General features: G+C 40.7%; 1 protein-coding gene across 2 annotated transcripts in view; it reads right to left on the reverse strand.

Moving 5' to 3' along the window:
- klhl5 (kelch-like family member 5) overlaps nucleotides 1-16,768 on the reverse strand; it is a 145,782-nt gene that overhangs the window by 112,536 nt on the left and 16,478 nt on the right. The window lies entirely within an intron of this gene.

The raw sequence follows: 16,768 nt of genomic DNA on the forward strand, positions 1-16,768 counted from the left end.
ACCAAAGCACTACAGAAGAAAACGAGCAAATCTCAAATCATAGAGATGTAGAATTGTAAAGAATAGAAAGAAATCATTTGTGAGTTCCCTTAGCAAGAACTACCAAATTAATTCATTTCTCCTGCTCTTTGCTAGGTTATCCATTCCAACTACATAAATTCCCACTCTATAGTTACTACCAAATCTGCTTCCAGCACATTTTTAGGAAGTGCATTCAAGGTCACAACAACTCACTGCATTCTCTTCGCTTCCTATTGGATCCAGTGCTAATTATCTCAAGTCACCAAACGTTCTACCAGTTGAAGTTGAAGTCAAAGGCATCGGATTTATAAATACTTTTTGTATAAATAAGAGATTTGATTTTGAACTAACAGCATGTTAATCTATTTTTGTGAAGAGGTTTCAAGATTAACTGTGTCAGTTTTCTGGAAACATGATTTTTAACAAGTATGTCTCTCCTGGAGTGCTAATGAAATGGCTTTTACTGGAGAGTCTCAATGATTGGAAAGAAAACAAAATCACATGAATGGCCTATCAGAGTCTAGGATGAGCAGGTTTTCTTTTATATTTTACTTCAAAAGCTTTTAACAGTTTGAAAGGGCCCTGGTTAAAGTCAGAATCAAGTACAAAAATGGCCAATTTGTGTACAAATCTGGCCAGAAATTAAATTTGCTGAAGTCAAATTGATTTATTTGGGCCACAGGGGGAAGTAGCACATACAGAAGTGAAGTCAGTCCTATTTTGGATTTTCCCATACTGAGGACAAAACGCAAGACTGTGATATGTTGGCATGAGTGGGTTTTATTGGAACGTTATTCCAAACTTCAGCACGATCGTGCTCAGTCCAACAAACTTAATAAGGAAGGCAAGTAATTTGAATAGATACAAGAATGCCACAGAGACTTTGATAACTTTAAAACTATATTAACAAACCCACTGGTTTTAGCAATTCTAAATTATGAGAAGTGATTTAAATTGGTGTTGGTGCCAGAATCATCAGTCAGGGTGCCATTTTACTACAAAATAAGATGGGGATCAAGCAGCTCATCAGTTTTTTTTTAAGAAACTGACTGCAAGTCAATACAAATATGCAAGTGAAGGAGGACATCAATGTCTTGCGATGGTTCCACACCATTCTGAAATTTCCATTAGCAACACTGAAGAAACTGTTACTTATATGGACCACAATTTTTTTTTAAATGTTTCAGATACTTTTGTTTTGAAACTAGAACATTAGGAGCTCAAACATTCAACCATACAATTTAAAAATAATTCATGTGCCTGGAAAAGGGAATATTATAGTCAATCCTTCAAGGGGAGATATGAAAAAAAAAATCATGATGCAAATAGACTTTAAATTTGGTTGCCATGAAAACCATGCATTTAATGTCACTGTGGTATTATTGTTACTATGACAAAGAAATAGTTTTGAAAAGGACATTCGTTGGGAATGAAGATCTCTCAAAGATACATTTTCATTCTCTCCTTGTGGGAAAGGTATGATGAAAGATTGGCGATTCATATACATTTCTTTATTTAAAAAATATTAAACTAGTGGCTTATGAATCTTGGTTTATTTCTGTAAAAGGATTTAAAAATCAACTAAGTCAGTCTTTCCAGAACCATGACTTTAAATCATGATGTGTCTCCTGAGGTGTTATTGGAAGCTTGTTAAATTGTGAGGTGTTACAATCAGACAGAGAAAACATTAAGCCATTACTCATCTAGGTGGAGTAGAATTTGTTTTTTTTAAATTTTAGTCAAAAGCTTTGACTAGTTCAAAGGATGTCTGAGTAGTGTCAGAAGCAAGTATTGACTCTTCTTGTACAAAGCAGTTGAAGTAAGTCATCTCAAAGACAGTAGTTTTGTGAAACTTTCAAATAAAGGGCATTTATTAGTTGATTATTAAATGCAGATTATTAAATGATAGTGTCTAAGCTTTCAGTTGCGTGAAAGGTCACGGACTTACAGCTCTCAGAATCAGAGCCGAGAAGAAGCTGTTAAGTCAAACCTAAAAGATTCGATAAGGAAGGAACTTCCTTGGATTTTTGAGTAACTGCATGATGATGATGGTGGGGAGCAGATAGGATTTTGTTTTGCCATGTGTTTTCAAAACTTTCTAATGGAGTTACGTGTAGATAGGTTACTTTTAAAAAAAATTTTTTGAGTAATAATCTTGTTTTATTATTAAAATCAAATCTACAGCCTTGTGTACTTTTGTTTCAGTTTAAAAAATCATGTTAAATAAACAAAAATATCACAGAAAATAAGATGGAGAGACTCAATTAAAAGTCAGTCATATAGCTGCAGCTCTGGAGATTATGGAGGGACAGCAGATTTCCTTTCCCAAAAAGGATAATTGTAAACCGGATGGGTTTAATGACAATTGATGACAGTTTCATGATCAGAACGACAAAAACTAGTTTTCAATTACAGGATTATTAACTGAATTTAAAATTTCACCAGCTGGGATTTGAACCCATGCTTCTGCATAATGACTATGTAACCATCTCAAGGATGCACAGAGCAGATTCAGCATAACACCAGGTCTTTGCTTTCTGTTCATTCATAGGATGGGATGGGATTGTCATTTTGTTGAAACTTCTAATTGACCTTGAGTAGACTGATGAGTTATCGTCCTGCAATCCTTCTTGGGCACGTGGGAAGGAACTTCCAGGCGTGTACTTTATTGTCAGTGTGTGAACATGGATATAGTTCCAAGTCAGGACAGTGTGTGGTTTGGACGGAAAGTTACAGGTCATGGTGCATCTGTTGCTGTTATGCTTCTAGATGATGCATTTGGAAATTGCTGTCAAAGCAACCTTGTTAGTTGGTTATGGCAAATTGTTATGGAATGTTTTATAGATGCCACAGCATGTCAGTATTAGAAAGAATGAATGATTAAAGTGATGGAAGAGATGCTGATCAATCAGGTTGCTTTGGCCTAGATGGTGTCGAAATTGGTGAGCTTTGTTGGAGCTGCACTCCTCTAGGCAAGTAGGGAGTACTCCATCAAACTCTTGTCTTGTGCCTTCCAATGGTGAACAGGCTTTGAGGAGTCAGAGGCCCCAGCTTCTGACTTATTCTTGGATCTACAGTATTTATGTGACTGCTCCAGTTCAATTTCTGGTCAATGGTAACCCCACGTTATTGCTGGTAGGGAATTCAGTGATGATAATGTCACTGAATGTCTGGGGAAAAAGTTAATGTTGGGCACTTTGATGGCACAAACATTACTTGTTACTTATCAGCCCAAACCTGAATGCTCTCCAGGCCTCACTGCGTTAGGGCACAATACTTCTGTATCTCAAGAGATATGAAGATACTACACACTGCAGTCTTCACCAAACATCCTCATTTTAGACTTTTATGACAGAGAGAAGATCATTAATGAAGCAGCTAGAGATAGTTTGACCAGGATACACCAAGAAACCCATGTTCTGGGGTTTGAATGATTGGCCTTTGATAATCACAGCAATCCTGTGTGCCACCCATAAGGGCTGGTGGGGTTTTCCCAATTGTTCCCATTGACTTTACTAGAGATCCTTGCTATCAAAGACATATACAAATACATCAGTGACAAGCAGATTGGGGAGGATGAAGTCAAGCAGGTTTCTCCACATTGCTGGTTCTTTCAGCAAGCACAGACTTAATCTTGGTGCTGTGTTCTTCAAACCTCAGCTGGTTTGGTCAGTATTGGGTGGGAGTATTCACAGCCAAACTGGGCCCTTGCTATCTTCAGTGCCTCTTCCAAATGCTATTAAACTTGAAAGGACATTGATTCATCAGCTGAGGGTTGGCAATAAGTAGTATTGGTAGATAGTTTCCTTGTCCACATTTGACCAAATGCCTTGAAACTTTATGAGGTCTGGAGTCAATGTTGAAGATTCCCAGAAGTCCCCCCTTCTGAGTACAAATCACTGAGCCAACATCTCCACTGAGTCTTTCCTGCTGTGAACTGGGCACATTCAGAGATGATGATAGTTGAGTCTGGGCCATTGCTTACAGGCATGGTTTGGTGGATGTGGGGCACAAGGACCAGAGGTTAGAGAGGTGTAATTTGCAGGGTTGACAAGGCAGGTGTATCTTTGACATTTCTGAGGCCTAGCTTAATACTGGGTGATCAACTTTTCTATAGCAGGTTTAATTCGCCAAGTGCCTTAGAAGGCCACTTCAGAGGGCAGAAAGTCAAAGTCTAAAACAAAAAACTGAAAGGACTGTGGATACCAAGAATTGAAACACAACCAGAAATTGTTAAACTCAGCAGTAAACAAGCAGGAGGCTGGAAGAACACAGCAAGCCAGGCAGCATCGGAAGATGGAGAAATCAACATTTTGGGTATAGCCTTTCTTCAGGAATGGAGTTGGGGGCTCAGTGGTTAGTACTGCTGCCTCACAGCACCAGGAGTCGGGTTCGATTCCAGCCTCGGGCAACTGTCTGTGTGGAGTTTGCACATTCTCCCAGTGCCTGCGTGGGTTTCCTCTGGGTGCAGGCACTGGGATGTGCAGGTGAGGTGAATTGGCCATGCTAAAATGCCCTTAGGTGTTCAAGAATGTATAGGATAGGTGCATTAGTCAGGGGTAAATGTAGGGTAGGGGAATGGGTTACTCTTCGGTGGGTCTACATGGACTTGTTGGGCAGAAGGGCCTGTTTCCACACTGAAGGGATTCTAATTCTAATTCTGTGGGGATTCTAATACCCCATCTGATTTAACCTTTAAGGACAGGTTTCATACACAGCTCTAATTGCCTTAACTTTAGAAAATTACAAAGTGATGTAATTGAGGTGTTTAAAGGTGAGCAACTGATTTGATAGGAAAGACCCTGAGCCGAGCTATTTTCTCTGGCAGAGGAAACCAAAAGAGAAAGTCAGCAATGAAAACAGGTTGAATTTTCCCCAACACAAAATCTAAAAATACCTTCCCCAAAAACTCAGAATACGCAGTCAATGCATTTTTCTAAAGTGAGATTATAGATTTTTTTATAAAAGGATATTAAAGGATACGGACCAAAGGCCAGTAATTTAGAGTTACAGTTTAGATCAATCATAATCAAATAGGAGGAATAAATAAGATAGTGGTTGAATGGCTTACTCTTGCCTCTACACATTAATCAAAATTAAAAGTAACATGCTATTTACAGAGAGTTAATTTTTCAGAGTGAAAAATGGAAAAGCCCTAGGTGGGTCAGGAGACTAATGAAATTTGAAAAACACTCAAATTATCATATAGAAATCTGACTGATTGAAGTTGATAAAATGCGTCCTTGACCACCTTCATGGAATTAAAGGGAATGTGGCAGCATGTATAGAAAGATTATAAAAAAGGTAAAATCACAGATGTAGGAGTAAATTACTGCATATGCTGGACTCTATACTGAAAACAGAAAATGCTGGAGATCATAGCAGGTTAGACAACATCTACAGAGAGACAGCAAGCTAATGATTTAAGTGTAGAAGACTCTAATGAGTCTGATGAAGAGTCATTGCTAGCTTGCTCTCTCTCCACGGATGGTGTCTGACTGTAATCTCCAGCATTTGTTGTTAAAATAACAGATTACTGATAAGAAATTTGATAGAATATGCAAACTTAGGAGGGTTTTACTGCAGAAAATACCCCTATTCACTAGACAATGAGTTAGTTATGAAAGAATAAACTGAAGCTAATTAACAAAATATCAAATAAGGGATGTGCGGCATACTGTTGTTATCACAGCCTAATCAATGATGGATGCAGATTAATAATGCAGCATTGTATGTCCATCCCCATCCCAGAGGCAGGTTCCAAGAGAGGGGTTGGGAAAGCAGGAAGTTGGGACACTATTTTCTCTGGCAGGCAGGTGCAAGGGAAACACTCAGCTGCCTTCATACCTGAGCTAAATTAAAGTCCAGGCAAATAGGTCCAAGGACAGTCTTCCATCTTGGAAGTCATTGCCACCTCTGTTTACAGAGGCCAGTGAGGGGCTCCAACTCATGAACAACCTACCAGATAATTCTTGGTGGATATGTCTGTCTGACAAAGGGTGTCCCTCCTGCTTGGCCAGCAATTGAAATCATGGGCCACACATGGAAGAAGAACTCTGCCTGCCCTCCAAGCTCCATTTGCCTTACCCCAGCACTGATCCTCAGTCTGGGCCGTACTACAGAACCAGAAATAATTACCGTTCTTATGCTGACACTAGGAAGTTGCTGGCTGGCAGCTCTCAGATTGGGGTACTTTTCCTGCACACTAGATCTCCGGGAAGAAAAAAAAAACCCTCTGTTGACACCAGTCTGACCAATAGTGGCAAGGAAAATGCCCAATCAAGATCTAATCACTTTGGGCCTCGCAAAAATGGCTGACATATGGTTACCACCAATTCATCAGGTTGATAGGCATTCCATTGTGGACAATACATTTTGCCCATTGTCTTCAAATATTTATCAAACTCATAGTTAAAAAGAAAATGTTTAAAAGAGTACAGCAGTCAATTAGGAATGCATAGAAAGCAGTTTTAAGAATCACTGGTACAGACAGTATTTGAAGGGGATCTTTTTGTTCTCTAAATCCAGTGATTCAACGCTCTGCAGTCTTGTTATGGTCACCTTTGACATAAGTTATAGTTGCCATGAAGCCTTGTTTATATATTTTCTCTCAGGATGCTTCTTTGAATTGACCATAGAGTCCAATTTAGGACAGTTTATATTTCCAATAATCTAAGTATCAAAAATGAAATGGATCTGAAATTAAATCTCTGGGAGCAGGTTGTATCTGAAACACAAGATTGCATCAAAAAGAAATTAAACTGTAAATCATATGAAGAGAATACTACAGATTTATGGTTTCAGGATGTCATTGTGCATTTTGCACAAAAGGCCTCACATTAACTATAACTAGAAATAGGCTAAGGTTACCCAACTAGGGACATCCACGACCGATTAGAAACTTGTGACAGCTAGAACATGAGATGTCAGCTGAGCTGTTTGAAAATAAAATCTTAAAATGTTTGCTGATGCAACTCAAATTCTACTTTGAGAGTGCTTGTATAATCTCCTATTATTTAGAAGCGGAAATGTGTTGCTGGAGAAGCGCAGCAGGTCAGGCAGCATTGAGAGTGCTTGTATAATCTCCTATTATTTAGAAGCCCCAAGGCCTCCTGTGACGATGCTTGAATGCTGGAGAAGAGGGATGTAGCAGGGACAAAAGCAGGTTCTCTCCATATATGCTGCCAGACCTGCTGAGGTTTTTCAGCTGTTTCTAATATTGCTTCAGATTTCCAGCATTTGCAGTTCTTTGGTATTTGGTACATAGCAAATGTTGTATCTTGTCAAAGAGTCATAGAGATGTACAGCACGGAAACAGACCCTTTGATCCAACTCATCCGTGCTGACTAGACATCCTAACCTAATCCAGTCCCCACTTGCCAGCACTTGGCCCATATCCCTCTCAATGCTTCCTATTCATAAACCCATCCAGATGCCTCTTAAATGCTGTATTTGTACCAGCCTCCATCACTTGCTCCGACAGCTCATTCCATACACACGCCACCCTCTGCATGAAAAAGTTGCCCTTGAGGTCCCTTTTATATTTTTCCCTTCTCACCTTAAACTTAGGCCCTCTAGATCTGGACACCCCCACCCCAGGGAAAAGACCTTGTCTATTTAACCTATCCATGCCGCTCATGATCTTATAAATCTATCAGATCACCATTCAGCCTCTCCTTGTAGCTCAAATCCTTCAACCCTGGCAACATCCTTGTTAATCTTTTCTGAACCCTTTCAAGTTTCACAACACTCTTCCAATAGAATGGAGACCAGAATTGCACACAATACTCCAAAATTAGCCGAACAAATGTCCTGTACAAGCCCAACATGACCTCCTAACTTCTGTACTCAATCTCTGTCTAATAAAGGAAAGCATAGCAAATGCCTTCTTCACTATCCTATTTACCTGCAACTCCACTTTCAAAGAGCTATGAACCTGCACTCCAAGGACTCTTTGTTCAGCAACGCTCCCCAGGACCTTACCATTATGTGTACAAGTCCTGTTCTGATTTGCCTTTCCAAAATGCAGCACCTCACATTGATCTAAATTAAACTTGTCATTGTCATCAAATACATATACAAAAGGCTTGCATGAATTTCTGATAGAAAAAGAAGGTAGGAACACATAACCCGTATCTCTTCTTCCCAGAATGATTAAAAATCAGGAGGGTGGCAGAAAACCTCAAAGGCTTATACCTTGGATGTATAAAATAGTATACAGCCATAACATTAGTAAATCATCATAACAACCTCTAACTTGTCACTGAACTCTGAATGTTTGCAGGTTAACACTGCCTCTGGTTCTATTTTGAATCAGGTCACATCCTTTCATAAAAGGAAAAAATGGTTAGAATGCACAGTGGGATTTAAAAAAAAATTTTGAATGGGCAACATTGGCAAGGATGGCATTTGTTGACTACCTCTTGTTAAGACAGTAAGACATAGGTGTAGAAGTAGGCCATTCAGATCAAAACTGTTCCACCATTCAATAAAATCATGGCTGATCTGATAATCCTCAACCCCCGTCCACTGAATTGAATTGAATTGAACTGCATTTGTCACATGTACAGAGGCACAGTGAAAAGCTTTGTCTTGCGAGCAATGTAGGCAGATCACAGAGTTAAGTAGCATAGATAAGTAAATGATAGGTAAACAGTGGCAAAAACAAAAAGAAACACAGCTACAAACGAATGTTAAGAGTTTGAGAGTCCATTCAGTATTCTAACAGTAGGGTAGAAACTGTTTTGAAACTGGCTAGTGCGTGTGTTCAGGCTTCTGTACCGTCTCCCCGATTATAGAGGTTGCAGAAAAACATTGCCAGGATGGGATGTATTTTTGAGAATGCTGGCAGCCTTTCCTCGAGAGCGGGCCTGGTAGATGGATTCTATAGATGGGAGGTTGGCCTTTGTGATTGCCCGGGCCGAGTTCACCACTCTCTGTAACCGTCTCCAATCTTGAATGGTACAGAGCCATACCAGGTAGTAATACATCCAGACAGAATGCTCGCGTTGGCGCACCTATAAAGGTTGGCAAGGGTATTCGCTGTCATGCCAAATTTCCACAGCTGCCTGAGGAAGAAAAGACATTGTTGAGCCTTTGTAACCAGTGTGTCCACATGAACAGTCCAAGTAAGCTTGTTGTTGATGACCACTCCCAGCAGCTTGATTCTCTTTGCTCATTCCACCTTTGTGCTGTTAATGTGTAGGGGGCATGAGTAACATCCCATGAAAGTCAATAATGAGTTCCTTCGTTTTGCCAGCATTGAGAGCTAAGTTGTTCTCAGTGCACCATTTTTCCAGGTCTTCCACCTCCCGTCTGTAGTCTGTTTCGCCGCCATCTGAGATTCGACTGACTATTGTAGTGTCATCAGCGAACTTGTAAATGGCATCAGTCTGGTATTTGGCAACGCAGTCATGGGTATACAGTGAGTACAGTAGGGGGCTGAGTATACACCCCTGAGGAGCTCCAGTGTTGAGTGTTAGTGAGGATGAGATACTGTCCTGAATCTTCACTGATTATGGCCTGTGGACAGGAAACTGAGGCTAGTCCGAGATCACTAAGTTTAGTGATCAGTCTTGAGGGAATAATAGTGTTGAAGGCTGAACTGTGGTCAATGAGTAGGATTCTTACGTAGCTGTTCTTGGTGTCAAGATGTTCTAGGGAGGGGTGAAGGGCAAGTGATATGGCATCTGATGTGGATCTGTTGGTCCAATAGGCAAATTGTAGTGGGTCAAGAGTAGTGGGGAGGCTGGCGTGGATTAATGTCAAGATTAGAGTGGTGCTGGAAAAGTACAGCAGGTCAAGCAACATCCGATGTTTCGGGCAAAAGCTCTTTATCAGGAATGATTAATACCATGACCAGCCTTTCAAAGCACTTCATGACCACCAAAGTTAGGGCTACTGGGTGGTAGTCATTTAGACTTGAGCTGTTGTCTGTAAGTTGGGAGAAGAAACACGGCTTTGTGGTTGGAGTTCCTGAAATGAGGGCAAGGGGTGTAAGCATCTTTCACAGTGGTGTAGCAGTGGTCTAAAATGTTTGGGGCCCCTAGTGGGGCAGGTAATGTTCTAGAGGTACTTGGGCAACAGCTTCCTTAGATTGGCTTGACTGAAGTCGCCAGTTACAATAAACAGGGCCTCGGGGTGTTCCGCTTCCAGGGTTTAGTGGTGGAGTACAGCATATCCAGAGCTTCCTCAACCATTTCTTGTGGCGGTATGTACACAGCAGTTAGTACAGCAACGGTAAATTTCCATGGTAGATAGAAGGGGCGGCATTCCCTTAGTGATTGGAAATCTAACTCAATCTTGAAGATATTTAATGATCCAATCTCAGCAGTACTTTGCAGTAAATTCCAAATATCTACTACTACCTTCTGAGAGAAGAAATTCCTCCTCATCTGTCTTAAATATGCAATCCTTTGAGATCATACCCTCTGCTAACGTTACAGCTGTATACTACTTTTCTAGACATCGTAGTATTCCCAGAAAGGGAAATAATTTTTCTGCATCCAAGTCAAGTCCCCTAAGAATCATATTTCAATAAAGTCACTTCTCATTCTTCTATATTCCAACAAAGTACAGGCCTAAAATACTCAACCTTTCCTCCAAAGACAGTCCCTCCATGCTTGCATCAGCTTAGTAAACCTTATCTGGACTGCTTCCAACACCAGTATACCTCCTTTATATAAGAGGCTCAAAACGGTTCACAGTATTCCAACTTTTATATTCCATTCCTTTGTAATAAAACGTTGAACGAATTTCGTCTCTGGACTTTTTCAGGAGGTAATTAAGAGTCACCCATTGCTGTGGATTTGGAGTCAACTCTCGGTCAGACCAAGTAAGGATGGCAAATTTCCCTCCCTGAAGAGCATTTAAGGAACCATATGGGTTTTAATGACAATCAAAAATTGTTACATGGTCACCATTAGACTTAATTCCAGATTTGATTGAATTAAAATGTCACCATCTGCCATAATGAGATTAGAACCTATGTTCCTAGAACATCGGCTTTGGTATTCTAAAAGCCTTCAAGTATAATTAATATATAGTGAACAGCCAGTTTTCATAGGAGAAAACCAAATTAAGTTTGAATACTGTCTATCTACTGACAGGAATATGGGTCTTCAGTTAGAATTAAATTAGTATGCCTCACACAAGTTTGCAGATCAAACCATACATGATGAAAAGGACACAAATAGACGTACATTCGTACCTATACAGACGTACATTCGTACCTACTAAGCCTACTGCTGCTGCTTAACTAAATTTAACATTATGGCTCAGGTTGATTTTTTTTTAAATGCCTTTCTTTATATATAGAATTGTTATTTATATAAGACCATAAGATACAGTAGCAAAATTAGATCATTCACCCCATCAAGTCAGTTCCTCAATTTGATCATGTCTGATGTTTCTCAACTCAATTCTCTGCCTTCTTCCGGTAAGCATTGATCCTGATACTAATCAAGTCTTGTCAGAATAGAATTACTTAGAAATTATGATATAGAAACAGGTTATTTCACCAACAATCTACTTATCTTCCATTCAAGTTGTAGCTCTATCAAAGTTGTCTGCACTCATCTCAAATCCCTTTGCTCTCTTTTTCTTGAACCATCCATCCATCTTGAACCATGCTTAACTGATGACATGGTCTCTGCTTCAATTCCAACTCTTGAAGTGTACATCACAGCCTGATAACCTTTTGTGTAAAATTCATGTTCTCAGTTCTAAAACTTGAATTTAGTCTTATATCCAAATCCCTTTTTACAGATTCACTAATCACTAATAAGTTTGTAAACCAATGAAAAGATGGAAACAATTTTAAAATATCTCTAACAAATCATTCATATTAACTAAATATCAGAATTGTTACAGTGCAGAAGGAGGCTCTTTAATCTATTGTCTCTGCCAGATATCCAAATAAGCAAATCATCTACTGCCATTCTGCTATGTTGTCCCCCTAACACTGCACATACTTTCAAGGAACAATCTAAGCCCCCTGTGAAAGCCTTGATTGAAAGTTCCTCCATCACACACAAGTACATTTTAGACACGATTCACTCACTTTATGAAAAAAAACTTTCCCTCAAAGTACTTGGATTCTTTTGCAAATTGCTTTAAATCTATGTCCTCACATTCATGATCATTTCATGACTGGCAACATTTTTCCCTATTTTCTCTGTCACAATCTATCACGGATTTGAAAACTTTGAGATCTCCTCTCTGTCTTCTCTTTTTCAAAGAGAACAGTGAGAGCTTCTCCAACGTCTCTTCAGAACTGAAACCCCTCATTGTCGGAACCATTCTTGGAAATCTCCTATGCACTTTCTAATGGTTTCATTCTCTGTTCTAATGAAAACAGCCTGAAGTGTAATGTTGTTTTTGATATCTTTGTTGCCTTATATTAAGCCATACCCTTTTCATTGCATAAATATCCTGCTGGTAGAGTAGAACCTCAAATGCGTATCAGCCGCAACCTTCTGAATACTGCTGACTTATTCGAACAAAACTGTGTAAGGACACAGGGAAGCATTAATTGGCAACACGTATATTAGACCGGTCTTGAAATGAATTCATTTTTGTTGATTTCTCAAATTAATTTGGCATTGTGCATCCCTATGTCAAAACATCAAGATTTTCATTATGATTGTTTAAACATTTATCATGTTATTGTATCTGAACATTGTGGTAACTGCAACCGGTCAGACCTCATGGATAAGACATTTTCTGAAGCAGAAATCCATCAAAGGTTATTAAGCACTTCGCTTTCTTCGAAGGGATGCAAACTTAAGGGATAATGACAATTCCTATTACTATGCGAAGGCTGAAGTAATTGAGCCACTACTGTGTGGCATATATGCATATATAAGTACACAAAATTAAAGGAGTATAAGAATCCTCACTAGTCTGACTTCCAATTTGTAGTTGCTCCAAACCCTGAAAGCAAAATTATGCTCTGACACAAGGGAGTGAAGGGGAATTAACATGTTAATTATGGTTAAAAACATACAAAGCATTTCCTGCCATTAACTAGAACACTTGAACAGCAATGAATTCCTGGCAGTACAATGCTATTGTACTGAGCAGGGGAATAAAATTTATTTTTAAAATTTCCTGACCAAAGGATTCAAAAAGTGTCTTCAGCTGCCACAAAGAAAGCCAACCATCCTTCATTGATGTAGGCCCTGATGTCTAATAGATTAATTTCCTTCCCTGCCTGAGACGGGTTTGTCAATACGCATGGGGACACAGCAAAAATGACTCAAATTAGTTTGACTGTAAAAGAGCAGCTGGAAAGAATTTTTTCCCCCCAAAATAAAAATAAAATGACTTGCATTTAAAGCAATACCAATGCATTAAAGATAAGCAGTGCCTTCTCAAAATTTCTTTTTGCCCTGAGGTTAAAACCAATGGATTGGGAATGCAAATTTTCAGTCTAAATGCCAAAAGATTTTACATGTGTGTCTGAAGCATGTGAAAAGCATACTGAATCTTGTTGTGGTGGATGATATCAATTCTGGTTCTGTTTCTGGTTCTGAGAGGTTGGTAAATGGGGTCCAAATCTATATTTGTTAACGGAGTTCCGATTGGAATGCCAAGGCCTCTAGGAATTCCCGTGCGTGTCTTCATTTAGCCTGACCCAAGATTGATAGATTGTCCCAGTCAAACTGGTGCCCCTCCTTTGTCTGTGTGAATGGATACCAGTGATAGGTAGTCATGTCTTTTGGTGGTTAGTTGGTGCTCATGTATCCTAGTGGCTGGTTTCCTGCCCGTTTGTCCAATGTAATGTTTATTGCAGCCCTTGGAGGGTATTTTGTATAGGACGTTAATTCTGCTGATTGTTGGTATGGGATCCTTTAAATTCATCAGGAGCTGTTTCATTGTGGTAATAGGATTGTGGGCTACCGTGATGCCTAGGGGCCGGAGTAGTCTGATCATCACCTCTGAGATATATTCAGGAACAATGGATACCCGATAAGTGCAGACAGCGACTCCTGCACATCAGACCTAAACAAGAAGGCACAACACACCCAGAGACTCTATTCACACTGCCATATATCAAAGACATCTCAGAGGTGACAACCAGACTACTGGTTGTCTGGGGAATCATAGTAGCCCACAAACCCACCACCACCCTGAAATAGCTCCTATGAATTTAAAAGGATCCCATACCAACAACCAGCAGAACAACCATCATATGCAAAATACCCTGCAAGGAAGGATCTGTGCTGAGTCCTCTACTTTTTGTCATTTACATGTATGATTTGGATGCAAGCATAAGAGGTACAGTCAGTAACTCTGCAACTCCACTTTCAAGGAGCTATGAACCTGCACTCCAAGGTCTTTGTTCAGCAACACTCCCTAAGACCTTACCATTAAGTGTATAAGTCCTGCCAAGATTTGCATTCCCAAAATGCAGCACCTCGTATTTATCTGAATTAAACTCCATCTGCCACTTCTCAGCCCATTGGCCCATCTGATCAAGATCCTGTTGTAATCTGAGGTAACCCTCTTCGCTGTCCACTACACCTCCAACTTTGGTGTCATCTGCAAACTTATTAACTGTACCTCTCTTATGCTTGCATCCAAATCATTTATGTAAATGACAAAAAGTAGAGGACCCAGCACCGATCCTTGTGACACTCCACTGGTCACAGGCCTCCAGTCTGAAAAACAACCCTCCACCACCACCCTCCGTCATCTACCTTTGAGCCAGTTCTGTATCCAAATGGCTACTTAATTAGAGTAGAGTAGAGTACATTACAGTGTGGAAACAGGCCCTTCGGCCCAACAAGTCCACATTGACCCGCCGAAGTGCAACCCACCCATACCCCTACATTTACCCCTTACCTAACACTACAGGCAATTTAGCATGGCCAATTCACCTAACCTGCACATCTTTGGACTGTGGGAGGAAACCCACGCAGACACGGGGAGAACGTGCAAACTCCACACAGTCAGACGTCTGAGGCGGGAATTGAACCCGGGTCTCCGGCGCTGTGAGGCAACAGTGCTAACCACTGTGCCACCGTACCGCCGACAAAGTTCTCCCTGTATTCCATGAGATCTAACCTTGCTAATCAGTCTCCCATGGGGAACCTTGTCAAATGCCTTACTGAAGTCCATATAGATCACATCGACCCCTCTGCCCTCATCAATCCTCTGTTACTTCTTCAAAAAACTCAATACAGTTTGTGAGACATGATTTCCTACGCACAAAGCCATGTTGACTATCCAGAATCAGTCCTTGCCTTTCCAAATACATGTATATCCTGTCCCTCAGGATTCCCTCCAACAACTTGCCCACCACAGAGGTCAGGCTCACCGGTCTGGCTTGTCCTTACCGCCCTTCTTTAACAGTGTCACCACATTTGCCAACCTCTAGGCTTCTGGCATCTCACCTGCGACTACCAATGATACAAATATCTCAGCAAGAGGCCCAGCAATCACTTCTCTGGCTTCCCACAGAGTTCTCGGGTACACCTGATCAGGTCCTGGGGATTTATCCACCTTTACCCATTTCAAGGCCTCCAGCACTTCCTCCTCTGTAATCTGGACATTTTGCAAGATGTCGCCATCTATTTCCCTACAGTTTATATCTTCCATATCCTTTTCCACAGTAAATACTGATGCAAATTATTCATTTAGTATCTCCCCCATTTTCTGTGGCTTCACACAAAGGCCGCCTTGCTGATCTTTGAGTGGCCCTATTCTCTCCCTAGTTACCTCTTGTCCTTAATAGATTTGTAAAAACCCTTTGGATTCTCCTTAATTCTATTTGCCAAAGCTATCTCATGTCCCGATTTTGCCCTCCTGATTTCCCTCTTAAGTATCTTCCTACTTCCTTTTGTACTCTAAGGATTCACTCGATCTATCCTGTCTATAACTGACATATGCTCCCTTCTTTTTCTTAACCAAACCCTCAATTTCTTTAGTCATCCAGCATTCCCTATACCTACGAGCCTTTCCTTTCACCCTGACAGGAATATACTTTCTCTGGATTCTTGTTATCTCATTTCTGAAGCCTTCACAGCCGTCTCTTTACCTGTGAACATCTGCCTTCAATCATCTTTCGAACGTTCTGGCCTAATACCTTCAAAATTGGGCTTTCTCCAATTTAGAGGAGAAAGTGAGGACTGCAGATGCTGGAGGTCAGAGCTGAAAATGTGTTGCTGGAAAAGCGCAGCAGGTCAGGCAGCATCCAAGGAGCAGGAGAATCGACGTTTCGGGCATGAGCCCTTCTTCAGGAATGAGGAAAGTGTGTCCAGCAGGCTAAGATAAAAGGTAGGGAGGAGGGACTGTAGGGGGAGGGGAAATGAGGAAACTGGAGAAATCTGAATTCATCCCTTGTGGTTGGAGGGTTCCTAGGCGGAAGAGGAGGCGCTCTTCCTCCAGCCGTCGTGTTGCATAGAAGGTGTTTGGTATGCTTTCCTTTATTGGTCAGAGTATTGAGTACAGGAGTTGGGAGGTCATGTTGCGGCTCTACAGGACATTGGTTAGGCCACTGTTAGAATATTGTGTGCAATTCTGGTCTCCTTCCTATTGGAAAGATGTTGCGAAACTTGAAAGGGTTCAGAAAGGATTTACAAGGATGTTGCCAGGGTTGGAGGATTTGAGCTATAGAGAGAGGCTGAACAGGCTGGGGCTGTTTTCCCTGGAGCGTCGGGCGCTGAGGGGTGAACTTATAGAGGTTTAAAAAATTATGAGGGGCATGGATAGTCTTTTCCCTGGGGTCAGGGAGTCCAGAACT

The sequence above is a fragment of the Chiloscyllium plagiosum genome, chromosome 1 (genome assembly GCF_004010195.1).
Source record: "Chiloscyllium plagiosum isolate BGI_BamShark_2017 chromosome 1, ASM401019v2, whole genome shotgun sequence".
In the NCBI taxonomy this organism is placed as follows: domain Eukaryota; kingdom Metazoa; phylum Chordata; class Chondrichthyes; order Orectolobiformes; family Hemiscylliidae; genus Chiloscyllium; species Chiloscyllium plagiosum.